This window comes from Cajanus cajan, chromosome 7 (genome assembly GCF_000230855.2).
Source record: "Cajanus cajan strain Asha chromosome 7, NIPB_CcT2T_4, whole genome shotgun sequence".
Classification (NCBI taxonomy): domain Eukaryota; kingdom Viridiplantae; phylum Streptophyta; class Magnoliopsida; order Fabales; family Fabaceae; genus Cajanus; species Cajanus cajan.
Genome location: NC_138523.1, coordinates 39,772,943 through 39,788,325, shown reverse-complemented (window position 1 = coordinate 39,788,325; position 15,383 = coordinate 39,772,943). Strand labels below are relative to the sequence as shown.

Below are 15,383 nucleotides of genomic sequence, written 5' to 3'. Positions count from 1 at the left end.
ATAAAAATGACATTTCTAAGAATTTTTTAGAAAAATATTTAAAAAATTGACTTAATTGAAATTTATTTATATTTAAATTTAAAATTTTTAAATTATTTTTTCTTATATATATTTTAAGGGAGTATAATAAAAAGTAATAAATTAATAGAAAGAGATATTATGCCCTTAGATTCGTTGAATGAATTGAGTATAACATAGGAAGCCTGGAATATGCTGATCGAAGAAACAATATTTTTTCAAGATGATACACGCAGACGCAGACACAGTGATTTACCAACTCCTCCAACGAAAATCATAACTTCAAACACGGGGAATACCTATTCATGCAAGAATTTATATATCACCCACTAATAAATTTATTACATTTTTTAATAACAGTCTATTTTAGTATATTTTTGACAAAAAAAAATTCATTACATTTTCAAGAACATTAAATAACAAAAGTCCAAACTTCTAAACAAAAACTTATGAAGAGTGCATAATTGACCAAGTGTATGTTTATAGTGTCCATAATTAATAAAATCTTGATTTCATTATCTCCTGTATGATTCTTAATAAACAAAAAAATGAATTCTAAATAATTTACATTTTTATGAGCGATATGGGTACATTCTTTGATAGTGATTGTAGCTTTTCCTCCATAGGATTGACAGTGGAAAATAACTAACGAGCTAATATCCTTAAGTAATTTAGCGTTTGAACTTTTCTTTTCCACTAGATCTTTAAGGCAAGTAAAATAAGAAGTTTATATTTGACCCAACTTGTGTGAGTTCTAGGTTGGATTAAGTTGGATTGAATTGATTGAAATTTTTAACTTAATAAAAAAATAGGTCTAATACAATTCAACTCATTTTTAATAAATTTAGAGAAAGATTAAGATGAGTTAGCATATTTTTCTTTTTTGGTATATACCTTGATATTGATAGGAAATTTTACTCATTTCACTAGGACGTTTTTACTCATTTCACTAGAAACTAGTCTTTCAAAATTTTAATTATATTAAGATTGTCTCTCTCAATGTTATTTTATATTAAATCTAAAATTCAAATTTAAAATCTTAAAACTTAAAAACCAATCATAATACGGATTGAATCAACAAGCATTAACAATGAGTTAACTTGCTTGATATACCTGGGAAAGAATCAAAGAAGTACTAAGTATTAGCAACATAAAGTACCATTATGGTTGATTTTTTATTTTTTATTCCAATTAGTGTAGACTATTAACTAATGTAAGACTTTTAGCCGAGGTTAATATACGTTTTTTCTTAGTGCCATAATCTATTCAAAATAATCCAAGTTGATATTTGAATATTAATTTCTATGATGGGAGCTTGAGCCAAATAAATCAAAGGCAATGGGAAGACGACGAAGCGACAGAAAACAGTTGCCTTATATGACTTTCTTTATTTTTTTTATGAGAACCCAGATTGGAATATGTACATAGATGAATGATTACCACCTCCAAAAATAAATAATTACTAATCCCTCTAAATATTAAACAAACCAAATTAATTAATATATATTCTAGCTAGTAAGAATATATATGCAGTGCAGTCCGAGGCAAATAAATTGTAGTCAAGAGGGGAAAGACGAAACAATTAGTTCCCTAAAAGCCTTGTAACATGACTTCCCCTTTGTTTCAGAATCCAGATTGGAAGAACATGTTGCAGGAGCCTTCAGAAATTTTGTTCCAATCATTGTCAAGCAATGATGTTCTTGACCCTCTCTACGATTCTCTTTCCTTCGATATGGTTGACTTCTCCACGCCACAAACACAAGGAAACCACAACGAGGCAAAGCAATTGGTGGTGAAGTCTGAAGTGCAGAACAAGGAAAGGTCATACATAGGTGTGAGGAAAAGGCCTTGGGGAAAATTTGCAGCAGAGATCAGAGACACAACAAGGAATGGCGCAAGGGTTTGGCTTGGAACCTTTGAAAGTGCAGAAGCTGCTGCGTTGGCTTATGACCAAGCTGCATTTTCCATGAGAGGCCATAATGCTGTACTCAATTTTCCTGTCAAAATGGTGGAAGAGTCTTTGCAAGAGATTCAATATAGCTGCTGCAATGGATCTTCTCCTGCACTTGCACTCAAGGAGAGGCACTGCATCCAAAGAAAATTGTCATCAAAAGGTAAAAGGTGTAAAGGGAAAGAGACATCAACATCGAGTGTGATGGTGTTAGAGGACTTGGGAGTTGACTATCTAGAGCAACTCCTAAGCATTTCAGATCAAAGTGCAAGCCCTAGCTACTTCAACTAAACCTGGTTCACTATTCTTTTGTTGTTTCTTTTTCCTTGTTGAATTAATTTCGCTTTTTTTACATCATCAAGTGTATGTATTATATATTGTTTCTTTCAATATAAGTCCAGAGCCATTTTCTTCTGTCATGACGTCCACTAAGAAAATAGATCTATGATAATATTTGATCTTTACAAGCAACTGGGAGCATGAATTTTGCTGCCTTTAGAAGTTGTATCAAATTGTTGACGCTCCTCTTTAGATTGAGCCTGAATACCTTCTCCCAGTTGCCAATTTATGTGGTTACTTGTTTTTATAGTTTTTGTGTTGAAGTATTCTGAATCCATTCTTGCATCAAACATTGCCCTTCACTCTGCTGAGGTTCATTGTCTTCAAATTCCATCTTCACAATCCCTGAACATTTCCAATAAAATTCTCGAGCCAAGCTGAATGGGTGAGTTTATTACTTGCTACCTGGGTAATATGAAACTATTTTTCAAGCCTTTCTAAAAGCAATCTTAAATAAAAACAGGTTTAAAATAATTTCATATATAACATAAAGGAAAATAACAAAATATAACCCAATACCAAAAAAATAACCCTAACTCTAGTATTAGAGTTTCAAGTTGGATTTGGTGATATCAAATGATATACAAAGACAATTTCTCTAAATACGATGAAAGTGATAAAATGATATATAAAGACAAATATATTAAAGTCAATTTCGTTGAATTCAATTCCAAGTCTTTATTATTAAGATACAAATAAAGTCTCACACTTTTTAGGTAATAACCAAAACCAAAAATCATAAGAAAAAATAACAAAATATAACCCAATACCGAAAGAAATAACCCTAATAGTAGTATCAAGTGTTCCATGTTGGATTCAGTGACAATCAATTACTTATCTAATGATATACAAAGACAATTCCAATAAATGACATGAAAATGATAAAATGATATAAAGAGATAGACAAATTGAAGATAAAAAGTGATAAAATGATATACAAAGACAAACAAATTCCAGACAGATTGTTAAGATAAATAAGATTATATATTGATCAAATAAGAGAAAAAATTTCTCCAATGATTAAAAAGCCTTTTAGATAAATAACCAAAAGTAAAATCGTGAAGGTTTAGACCCAAAATGAGTAATATTTCATCAATGTAAAGTTATGTGTGCAAATAATCCGATAAAAAATAACACAAGATATCCCCTCTTGATATAAATATTTCCTCTGATAAATACCAAAAAAATAATCCTAACACTAATTAGAGCAAAAAAAACTTAATTAATTATGTGCCTCTTATAAAACATAAAACATCACACACACATGATTAATTAAACATTTAGGTCCAGATAACATAAGTCATTTATCAACAATTAGGAATCTTTAATTTATTGTATATCTCTTATCTTATGTGGCTTGTCCCTTTTCTTTGCATCCCATTTGTGATCAATCAAAGCAAATGAGGATTTTGCAATCACAGCAACCAAAAGGATTCAATATATGGGCAAGATCGTAAGTATAATAAAAAAAATATAATGATATAAAATTATAAATACAAAGAAATTAATGTGTCTGAACTCATTGAATACATCAGGTGTAACATATAGGAAGCCTTAAGTCCTGATTGAAGAAATTAAAAATCTTGTTTCAGTGATTGACATAGTCATTTACCTTTTCCAACTATAATTTCAACTGTACCTACCAGAAATACCCCGTAAAGTATGAAATTATATATATCACCCGCCAAGTTCATATAACACTGCAAAGAACATAAAATAACAAAAGTCGAAACTTCATTAATTATTTTCAGTTTTATACATGATGGAAAAAAAAATCTTATTTTGATTAATTTTTTGTATAAATCTTTAAAAATAGGAAATAAAGTACTGAAAATCCTTAAAGAGATTAGTAGTTGAGTCTGATTTTGTATAAGGTCATGATTTATTCTAATCTAAACTGTTTAATACCAAAAAAAGAATTAGCTGAAAACAGATGATGAAAACAAAATTCTTTCTTACATTCCAAATATAAAATGCCTGAAAGGCCGAAACCAAATCGATCTGTATGTGTGACAACTAGCAAAGACACACTACATTAAGTATGCTACTATTAATATATTTAACGATGCAAATTAATCCAAAAATAATTGAGAGAAAAGGGCATCACAGCAATGGGAACCAAATAATTAAGAGTTCATCCATATAAATTTACCATAAGCAGCACTATTTGTAATTCAATATATATACTTGTATCCAAGAAGACAAATAGATCACAAGCTTCACTAATGAATTGTACTTTCAACAAAACTAGGGTATACAACTAGTCATCTGATTTGAAAGATGATAAAATAAAAATTATTTCTGGTTTTAGCTTTCCAGAAGAGATAAAAAGAGAAATTTTAAAGGAAAAAATATTTTGGTGTTAGATCTCAACCATTCCACAGTTCTGTCCTTGCAAGATTCAATGTATCCATTTTATCCTGCCCTTATCCTGGTCTCATGATACTAGGGAAAATAAGAATGAAGGAATGGTGTTGAGCACTCATTTACAAGATTAATATCTATCAATTGCTCCATTACTCTTAAATATCGTCAGAAAAATGTCTAACAATCTAGATCTCAAGAGGTAATAACACTAGCCTCCTGAATTAAACATGGGCATACTAACATTTTACTCAGAAATCAAAATGCTAGAGATTTGAAGGCATTTATAAACTCACTAAACCAAAGAAATTTGAAGTTAATCACGCCCAGTTTAAACACCATGTTTCTCAAATTATCGTGCAATGCAATGCACGTTTAGGTAAATCTTTAGCATAAATTTCAATTTTTTAAGAATATTACTAAATTGCTATTAGAGTCGTGTATATATAACATTAACGCACATAAGAAGAAACTAAATATTAAAAACAACGCAAAGGATCAATGAAACCCAACAAATGCACTGACCCAGCTGATACACATTCTCATAATTTGAGTCATGAGGAGAAATTCCCCAGATAGGAAACCAAAAACAATGCCACCTCTTTATGATGATAAAATTAATTCCATTTCCAGAAATGCTTTACGATAGAATTTTCAACCATAGAAAACGAATGAAAGAATCACACACACATATATATACCTCTTATTCAACACTGTTTCCGCTGTTCACCATCTTTCCTGAAAACGGGAGACCCCAACAAGTTGGAATCAGTTGAGGGAAGAATAAATGCTTCCCTGGTTTGTGGGATGAAGGATAGGGTTTGAAAGAGGCGGAAGAGGTAAAATGAGGGGGAGTAGGTTCCGTGTCTGAATCCGACAGTGAACAAAGAAGGTAACAAAAGTTTACTGTCTCAATATATTTTTCATCACATTTATGTATATTTTTTTTAAAAAAAAGCTTTTACATATAATCAAAATATTGTTGTTAACAAAATTTGATCTTAATAGATAAAGAACATATTTATATCTTATTTTCTATGATTTTATAATCTGTCATTATTTGCTATGATTTTATAATCTGTCACAGAGGGAGATTCTCGTTATTTTTTGACATTACAATATTCTTGTTTAATGAAAAATGTGAATTTAATGATATTGTTGTAATTATCTCAATTGACACTTCTTATGCGTAATTGACTTTATTTAATAAAATTGTTACCTTCCAAAAAAATATTTATATCTTATTTCAAAAAGACGTAAGTTCGAGTTCAATTACAGGTGATATAAAGACTTTGTTGATGACTAATATATTAATATTATTATAGTGAGTATTAATCTCTTAAGATCTAACTCATTTAAATTTTTTGTGAGCAATAAAAAAACTCAAAATATTCTTTACTTGAAAATTAAAGATTAATCATTGAGAATACGTTTAAGGAATAAAATTAATTTTTTTATCTCACATTTGAATGAGACAAATATGGTACGAATAATTAACATACATCTTATTTCTGAGCAAGAGAAATAAATGATAAGTGATAAAAACAAATATTGTTGGAATAAAAGCTTTAAAAAATTAATAATGTAAGTGATAGATAAAAAAGATAAATAAGAAAAATGAATGTATTGATATAAATATTACTAGTATTTGTTATTAGTTTTTTTTTTATATATTATTTTAACTACAGTCACTTTCTCCGCAATTCTCGGCAGAGGAGGTGGGGCTTCACTTTGAAGAAGCGGAGAAATATGGGACAATATGAAAGAAAATAAATAAAAGAAAAATTGATAATACCGCTTAATTTTTGTTTGGACTTGCATGCTATAAAAAAAAAGTATGGGAAATAAAAATTAGGTAATGAAAACTTTTATCGACCTTTTATCCCCTATATTTGGTTGTCAAACATGAGCCAAAATGGTATACAAATTCAATTAAGGGATATAGTTTTCTTCTTCCTCTCATTTTTCCCACTAGTGAAGTTATTTATTTATATAAAAAAAATCATAATTTTCTTCAAAATATTTCATCCTTTTATCCTTTTAAAATCTTTAATGGAAACTTCTTTTTCGCCCCATTTTTTTTTATCAGCAAATAAAATTTCATATAGTAGAAAATGAAAGATGAGCTATAGCACAAAGAATGTCATATATAACCCATCACCATATGTCTTCACTATACCTAATGCCTATAAACCCCATCCATCCTTTACAACCGAAAAGACTGACCACAAAGAGGAAATTTAAACTATAAAAAGGAATATGTCATCCAATAATCAAACTTTAACCCAACGAAGCTACCATCAAGCATAGCACCTAATTAAACAGAACTTAAACAACATATATTGAGCGCCTATCCTTTTTCACAAGCTTCTTGAAAAACCAAAAGGTACATCCAACATGCAAACACTATTGAACTTTTACACCCTACCAATGAACATAGAAGCTAATAGTTAGAACTTGATCCAAAGAATCTGCACAAGGTGTACCCCAAGCCCAACTACATCAAGATTTGTTAATGAAAGTGAAGTAAGAGGACATACAATAAGAAGGATTTGAAAAAGCCTCAACTTACACAACCTCATCTGAATCCAATATTGTGCTGTGCCAAATTAATTGAAAAATATTTGATTTCTATGTATGACGAGGTTGGGAAAAATGGTTTGTGGGTTAAACTGAAGGTATTAGGAATCGTGTAATAGGGCAAACTAATCAGATTATTAGAACATTTTAATGTTTACTATTCTCATAAACTAATTAATGGGCTAGCCAGATTAACTTGATTTCATATATCATTATAACAAAATTTATTATTAACGATAATTATTTAATGATAATAGATTAATTATTTATATTTTATTATCTAATAAAAATATTAATGACTAATATGTAATAATTATTAAAAATGTATTTATATTATACTAAAATTTACTATTAGTAACAATTATTTATTAAAATAATTTCAAGTCTCACATCAACTATAGATAAGATAATTAAAAAGTAGATTAGTGGGTGATAATTCTCACTTTATAAGTTGATTTTGTAAGGTTAAGTTAGATCCAAAATTTAATATTCTAAATTAGTATTAGATCATTCATAATTTTCAAGCTCAATAGTGCTAAACTTTAGAGAGTGTATTTAGAAAATTTTAAGTCTCGCATGATTATGATAAAATAATTAAAGAGTATTAAAATTGAGAGTAACTCTCACCTTACAAGTCTCATATCTCTTAAGAGATAAGACAATTAATAAATATATAAGTTATAAATCATTTCTTAAATTTTTAGTAACAATAACAAAAACTTATTAAATATCAATAAAAGAAATATTATAAAACTTATATATACATTTTTCTCGATCATTATAAGCGACTTAAGGAGTTGGTCATCAAAAGTGATATTTGCAACATGATGGTTGAATCTTACTCCAACGGAAAGCTACTTAGAGGAGATGCAACTAGTACTTCATTTGCTTAATACCAAAATGAGAGAGTTCAATATAAATGGAGGAATTTTAATCAAACTCCCAACTATGCATCTAACAAATTCAAGAAATACTAGCTAGTAGTTGGCTTAAGAAGGTGTTGAATTTAGTTATTTCTGAAAACTAGTCCGCTTTTGTAAAAGAGGCAAATCTAAATGGTATATTAAGTTTGAATGAGGTGATTGATATGATGCAAGGAGGAATCACATACATGCTCCATTTTCAAAATAGACTTTGAAAAGGCTTTTGATTAGTGAGCTGGAGCTACTTAGAGACTACATTTAAATGAGACTTAGCCTTAATTAATTAGGAATGGTGAGGCTGGATTTCTGAATGTCTATCAACAACTAATTAAAACAACAGTTTTGGTCAACGGTAATCTAACAGAAAAAATTTCTTTAGACAAGAAGATCCTCTATCTTCTCTAACTGCTCTTATAAAATTTTCCCCTTAATTAGCTCCGAGACAAATTCAAATAAGTAAACATTTCATTGTCCTTGTATTCACCACACTATTGATGATAAATTTCAACAATCATCTTCCTCGATCTTGAATCCCCTAAAAATGTTATTTTTATTTCATGATTTTAGTAACTATCATGTAATCAAAAAGATTAGTTGAAACTCAGAAGGGGCGACAAAAAGGGCTAATTATGTAAATTGCAAAACTGATGATATGTCTTTCAAGTATCACAGTAATCTAGTGGGAGCTAATCCTAGAAGATCAAGCACCTAATTAAAGACATGTCTTAGATAAGATGAAAAACATGTTATATTATTGGAGCAACAAATTTAAACACAATTCTTTTAGGGGTCTTATCAGTTTCATATCACTTTCTTCAACTCTACCCTCTCAGTTATTCTTCCAATGTACTTTTTCTTTCTCCAAAAAAAAAAAACTCCAAAGACGTCTTAATTACTAAGATTCAAAAGCAATTCTTGTATAGAAACAGATTTGTAGGTAAAAAATGAGGATATACCTTAGAATCAGTTCTTTAATTAATGATCCTTTTGTGAAGTAATGCGTTGGAATTAATCTTTTGGTTGGGTCTACTTGTTATGTGAACCTTGGTTAGCATGCATGTAATTTGTATTCTTTCAATAACAAATTAGATCCAACAAGAAAGTTAGTTATCCAATATATATATATATATATATATATATATATATATATATATATATATATATATATATATATATATATATATATATATATATATATATATATATATATATATATATATAGTATTTCATATACCTTTTAATGTAAATGTTTGTTTGTCAAAAGAAAAATTGGTCCTTGTTGCCAAATGTATTCCATTGAAAGTGTTCAATATAGTTCTATTAAATGCATGGTATTTTGTTTAGGCTTTGTGAAACAGTTATTTTTCAACAAAATCCTGTCAAGAAGCTAATTGAGAAATCATTAATTATATATATATAGATATATATTCCAAGAATAAATCTATCTAAACTTATTTTATTTTAATAATTCATATTCTATATCAAATTTCAACGATCTAAATATTGAATTTAAAAATTTTAATACATAGACCATGTTTACAAATTTTTAAAAAATTTAAAAATCATTTGATATGACATTTAACTTATTCAAATTTACGGATAATTGTAAAATATTTTATATGTCAATTTGAATTAATGAAACGAAATATTAAATAATTTTTTAATTTTTAAAAAATTTATAAATTTGATCTATGCATTAAGAAATTTAAATTTAATTAATGGTTTGTATCATTGAAATTTGATGTAGAATATAAATTATTAAATAAAATAAGTCTAAATATATTTACTTCTAAAGTAAATGGATCTCTCTCTCTCTCTCTCTCCCTCTCTCTCTCTCTCTCTCTCTCTCTCTCTATATATATATATATATATATATATATATATACACTAAACTTTGAAAATTTAAAACAAAACAACTAATCTCATTCACAACTACTCTTCATTTTAATCAAATTCCATATAGTCTGGCATCCGAAGTGGAGAAACAAAGATGGAAAGTTGTATGGTGTGCTAACAGGTGTGTATCTGGAGGTACAAAAATAATTGTGTTTTTAATGGAAATGTCTTAGACAAAGAAAAGCTGAAGCATGATACACTTTTCACTTCACGGTCTTGGCTCATATCCTCCCAACTTTTGGTAGACTACTCATTCAATCAATGGTATTTAATCTAGGAGTTTGCCTATCATCATCATGTGTGAGGGGGTAAAGGTGGCTAGAAAATAGCTTATAAAGAATTAGGATAGTAGCTCCAATTCATATATTGTTATAACAACCTCAATTTATGGTTGTATGAATTGGGTATTTTGTTGACCAAAAAACAAAATTGGTCTGGTATGGGTGATGGTGGATATGTACATCATATATGGAAAGAGTTATCATAATCAAAACTGGCGGGTTGACTAGGGGGAGGGAGTTGGGCTAAGGAGAGAAAGAAATGGTTCAATTAGAAACTTAACTTGGCCTTTTTGGGTGGACTGGTTACTATGGTATTTATTCATAGGAGGAGATATGCAATATAAAAGAGGAATGCAATTGGAGGATATTTTGAGGGAAAAGAGTGGTGGTTGTAGTATATGAAGGGGAAGATAGAATGGAGATTACTTTAAAGTAGTTTAAACAACTGGTTGGCTCACAAGATGAGGATTAGGGAGTAGTATGTTGCTAAAATGATGTTAGAATGTGACAATGTTAATTACAAGTCTCAATTGGTCATTTTGATGTTTAACCCATAATCTGTAAAAGGGTCAAGTTTAGTTGAAGGGAAGAAAAAGTAATGGACAAATTGATGGAGTAATGTTGATGTTTTGTACAATAAACTACAAACATTCTACTCATTCAAGTGAAACAGTAAGCCATGAAGATGCCAACAAGCCATAAAGATGCTAGAATTGTTGGTTAATTCTACAATGTCTTGATCATGTATCTCATTGTGTGGTTGTTCTATTATAACTAGTGGACTATTAGATGGTGCTAGGTTGTTATTTGTATCTAAATTATTATTCATTTTTTGGAGTCTCTGGTTACAACATAATTTGATATCAAATTCAAATTAGTTTTATCCAATTGGTGATACAATCTTCTAGATAGCTTATGTATATGGGTTTTGATATCCCTAAAACCATCATATATATTTATATATATAAATATTTGTTGGCTGATAAAAAAAAATATATCCCAACTCAAACTTGAACAAGCACAACAAATTTGAGAAGACAATGGAATTAATTATACAGATAATTTAATTTAATTTTTTTAATTCAATGTATATATATTATACTACAAAAAATGTTACATACAATTATATACAAGAAGTGTCACTATAGATATATAATATATGTTGATATATATCTATTTAATATATAATTACACATAATTTTAGTGTTAATTTTGAATGAGATTCAACAACATATTTTATGTGTCATTATAGTCTATATACTCATCCTTTTTATCAATATACCCACATATGTTATGTTTATTGTATGGATCAAAGTAGATTTTAGCGACACATATTGTATTATTATAGAATGTATATTATTATATAACAATTTTTTTATAGCCTAAGGATTTTAGCTTAGTATCTCTACTCTTTATGGTGTTAAGCTAAAATAAAATTTAAAACTAATTGTAAGCCTTGTATTACTAATTAGGCTTTTCTCATCTAGCATGCATGTTTTACTTGAGAATTCGAATCTTAGCCTTTCTTCATTCAAACATGTAAAGTAAAACCAACAATAAACTAAAGATTTTCATCATTTTTCATGTCACTTTGCAATATAAGAAATATTTGTTCTTGCATGGTCAATATTGGGGAGGGATCTGTTGTTACCTACCTTGTGTCCGCGAGGCAATTGGTCCAATAATTTTCCCTTCACAAAAGTCGATACACTGCATATATATAGAAAATCAGAAAATTTTCAGAAGAAGCTCACAAGTTTTTTAACCTGTTATGAATAGCTTAACTCGCGACTTAGACATTTGTTGATATCCAGTATTTTTTTATTTATCAGTGTGATATTTGGTTATTAAGTACAAGTTTCTTCTGGCTAACAAATTAATTTACGATGAAGATGTAGCACTCGTCCTTGATATTCTGAATGCTTAGATTGAAAAAGTCATCCATAAATCAAAAAGCCAAAATTTATCCTTATGATCATCACCCTATATTTTTTCGTCAGTTTTTTTTTTTTTTTTATCATTTTATTATATTCCCTGCCTGATCTTTCCTCGTGGATTACAAGAAAATACCTAGCATATAATGTCTTGGACACATGATTACATGTCTACATTTACAATATCAATCGTCATATTCAAAATAAAAAAAATATAAAAAAAAAATAAAACATTTACGATATCAAGATAGTGGCAGGCCATGAAAGGGGGATAGCCAATTGCTAAAACTAAAAGATACAAGCATGTTACCCGCTAATCCAGAAAAAGAAAATCAGACAAAAAGAAGGACTGAAATGAATAAGGATCCAAAAAATTAAATAAGGCTCAAATATCTTTACAAACTCTATAAAATTCCTGAATTTCGCTTTTATCCCTAAAATTTTTTTAATGTTTAACTTTTGAATCTTGTAAAACTTTTATTTTGCTTTTTCCCTTATAGTTACCTTTTTATTTTTTATTCATCCCTTATTAAATATTAAGTGACTAATATTTAATAAGGTTCACTTGAAACAATATTTATGAACCAATATTTATTTAACAGACACGTCATGTAAAAATATTATAAAAAAACAAAAATAAAGTTTACAAAGACAAAAATTTGAACAAACGTTTTAAAGACTTAAAATAAAAAACAAATATATTACATGGACAAAAAATATATTTAAATTATATATAAATTAATTAACTAATTGTCTACAACATATCCGTAGATGCAGTTATCGGATTAATTTCTCTATATGCCCGCTTAAAATGACGTAGTTAAACAAATAGAAAGGTTTAAGTTAAAATATCCCCTATCTTGAAATATAGGAAATTTGAGATCTAAAAATTTTTAACAGAGAAAAATGGAGAATCGATCCAAGGAAAAATAATTCCTACCCAGTTGTAAAATACATTTGGATTTCTTTTCGTAAATTCAAGAATTTTGTTTTAAAGTTATTCTCCAAAACGAAATAAGTTTTTGCAGGGATAATAATTTTTTTATTAAAGTAAATAAATTCATTTTAAAACTAATATACGAATATCGTTTACTGATAAAAAATATTCTGGGATAGATGTTCTCAAAAAATTAATAAAATCGGTACGTATAACTATTTTTTGCAGCCAAAGATAGAAAAAACAACTTTTGACAATGACTTTTTTAATAATTAGCTTATTTACTAACCTCTCACAAGTTTTTACTACGAAGATTAAAATATTACATGCAGAAGTTATTAGTGGGATGATTTCTTAAATACTAATTATATGCAGAAGAAACAGCAGTAGTAACAAGAAGAAGCCAACAACACAATCAATCAAATTTCATATATTAATTAACATGTCATCCTTCTTAATCTTGTTTTATGCCTGTAAAGGTGTTCAAGGGAATTAGAATTAACCATTCAAGTTCGTTAATTAGTACTTACATGTATATATGCTTGAAGAACAGTTCCCAGTACGTAATTGGTTATCTTCACTATCGCAACACAACACATTGCCATTATCTGAAGTTATGACAAAAATAAAAATTACAAGAAAATTAAGAATAGAGAGTTGAAAATTGTAAAGACTGATTAAAGAGCCTGCAATATGAGATCGATTAGAACTTACCTTATTCACTCTCTCAGATACAATTGTATATGCATCAATATCATTCAAAGAAAATAAGAATTTCCAAATCCTCATATCACAATTGCTAAACTTATATAGCAGACAAAGTAATATATATGTAATCAGTGGTCATGTATACATGCAATGTATGAATTTGAAAACAAGTGGCAATTAGTAATTAGCGTAATTAGTAATTAGACAGGTGCATGCATAATGTGTTGTCGAACATTGAAAAGGATGAAATGTGATCGATGACGAGAGAGAGGCTGCGCGCCGGCGTGTCCAGATACATTCATGGTTCGTATGTTTAGGTCCAAAACCTGCAAAACCATGAAATTTGCAATTTCTTCTCAAAAAGACAAAAGGAAAAAAGGACCCCATTTGACACTTGTTAATAATAGCTATGGCCTATGAGATCATGAAACTAGTACCTTGCATGTATCCACATAGCTCCTAATATTGAAACTTGTGTGAATCCTATGAACCTACTAATTAATAACTATTTTTGTTTCAATTCTCTTTTAATAATAATAAATAAATAAAAGTTACAAGTTGGAGCGTTGTTATTTCCATGTAGCATACTTGTGATACCAGATACTCTACATCACTTTTTTTTAACAATCATTTTATTATTAATTAAAATTATTTTATTTTGAAATCATAAATTTGACTAGTCTTGTATTTTATTTAAAGAGTCTTCTCGTGATAAGACTTATCAAAATGTATGATTTTCAACTAAAAGTAAAGAAAATATAAATATGAGAATACTAGAGAAAGTGTCTCTAACATTTTTCATTAATTAATTAATACAAGTCAAAAAGAGAAACGAACCTTGCGCATGAGAAAATTTGGTGTTGGTTAATTTATTACTTTTGAAATCGTCATTAGCTTTTCGCTTATATGGATGTTAGCCAAATTTTAGTCCTTGAAAAAATATTATTACTTTTTTATTTGGCATCTTAAATTTAATTTTTAAATGAGCTTTTCATAAAATATTTTTTATTAATATTTATTTTTTTATCAAAATATCTTTATTGTTCTTTCATTAATGTTTTCGATGTGATTAAATTTTGTTTCTCGAAGATACTAAAAATGTTTAATAGAGAAAATGCTTATTAAATAATTGAGAGAGAAAAATAGCAGACTTTGAAATTATAAAATATCAATTGTTTTAAGAAAGAAGAAATATAGGTAAGAAGACTAATTAATCACTATAAGAAAAATGTAAATTTTCGACGGAAAATTTCTGATAGATTCGTCAAAAATTTCCAACAGAATTTTCTGTCGAAAATTTCTGACAGAAATATAAATTCATCAAAAATTTCCGACAGAAACTATCCGACGGAAAATTCTGTCAGAAATTTCTGACGTTAAATCCGTCAGAAATTTTCAAAGGAAAATTTCTGATAGAATATTCTGTCAGAAATTTCTGACGGATTTATATTT

The 15,383-nt window shown here is 28.3% G+C and overlaps 1 long non-coding RNA gene and 1 pseudogene across 1 annotated transcript; one reads left to right on the top strand and one right to left on the bottom strand.

Annotated features, from left to right (window-relative positions):
* Positions 1 to 1,563: 1,563 nt before the first annotated feature.
* On the top strand, positions 1,564 to 2,383 carry LOC109812076 (ethylene-response factor C3 pseudogene; annotated as a pseudogene).
* A 336-nt stretch (positions 2,384 to 2,719) lies between these two features.
* Positions 2,720 to 14,587, bottom strand: LOC109812077 (uncharacterized). The gene is made up of 4 exons (XR_003805338.2): positions 13,938 to 14,587; positions 13,754 to 13,831; positions 12,008 to 12,062; positions 2,720 to 4,008 (listed from the first exon to the last, which is right to left on the bottom strand). It is a non-coding gene; the product is annotated as an uncharacterized LOC109812077 (long non-coding RNA).
* Between the last annotated feature and the right edge of the window lie 796 nt (positions 14,588 to 15,383).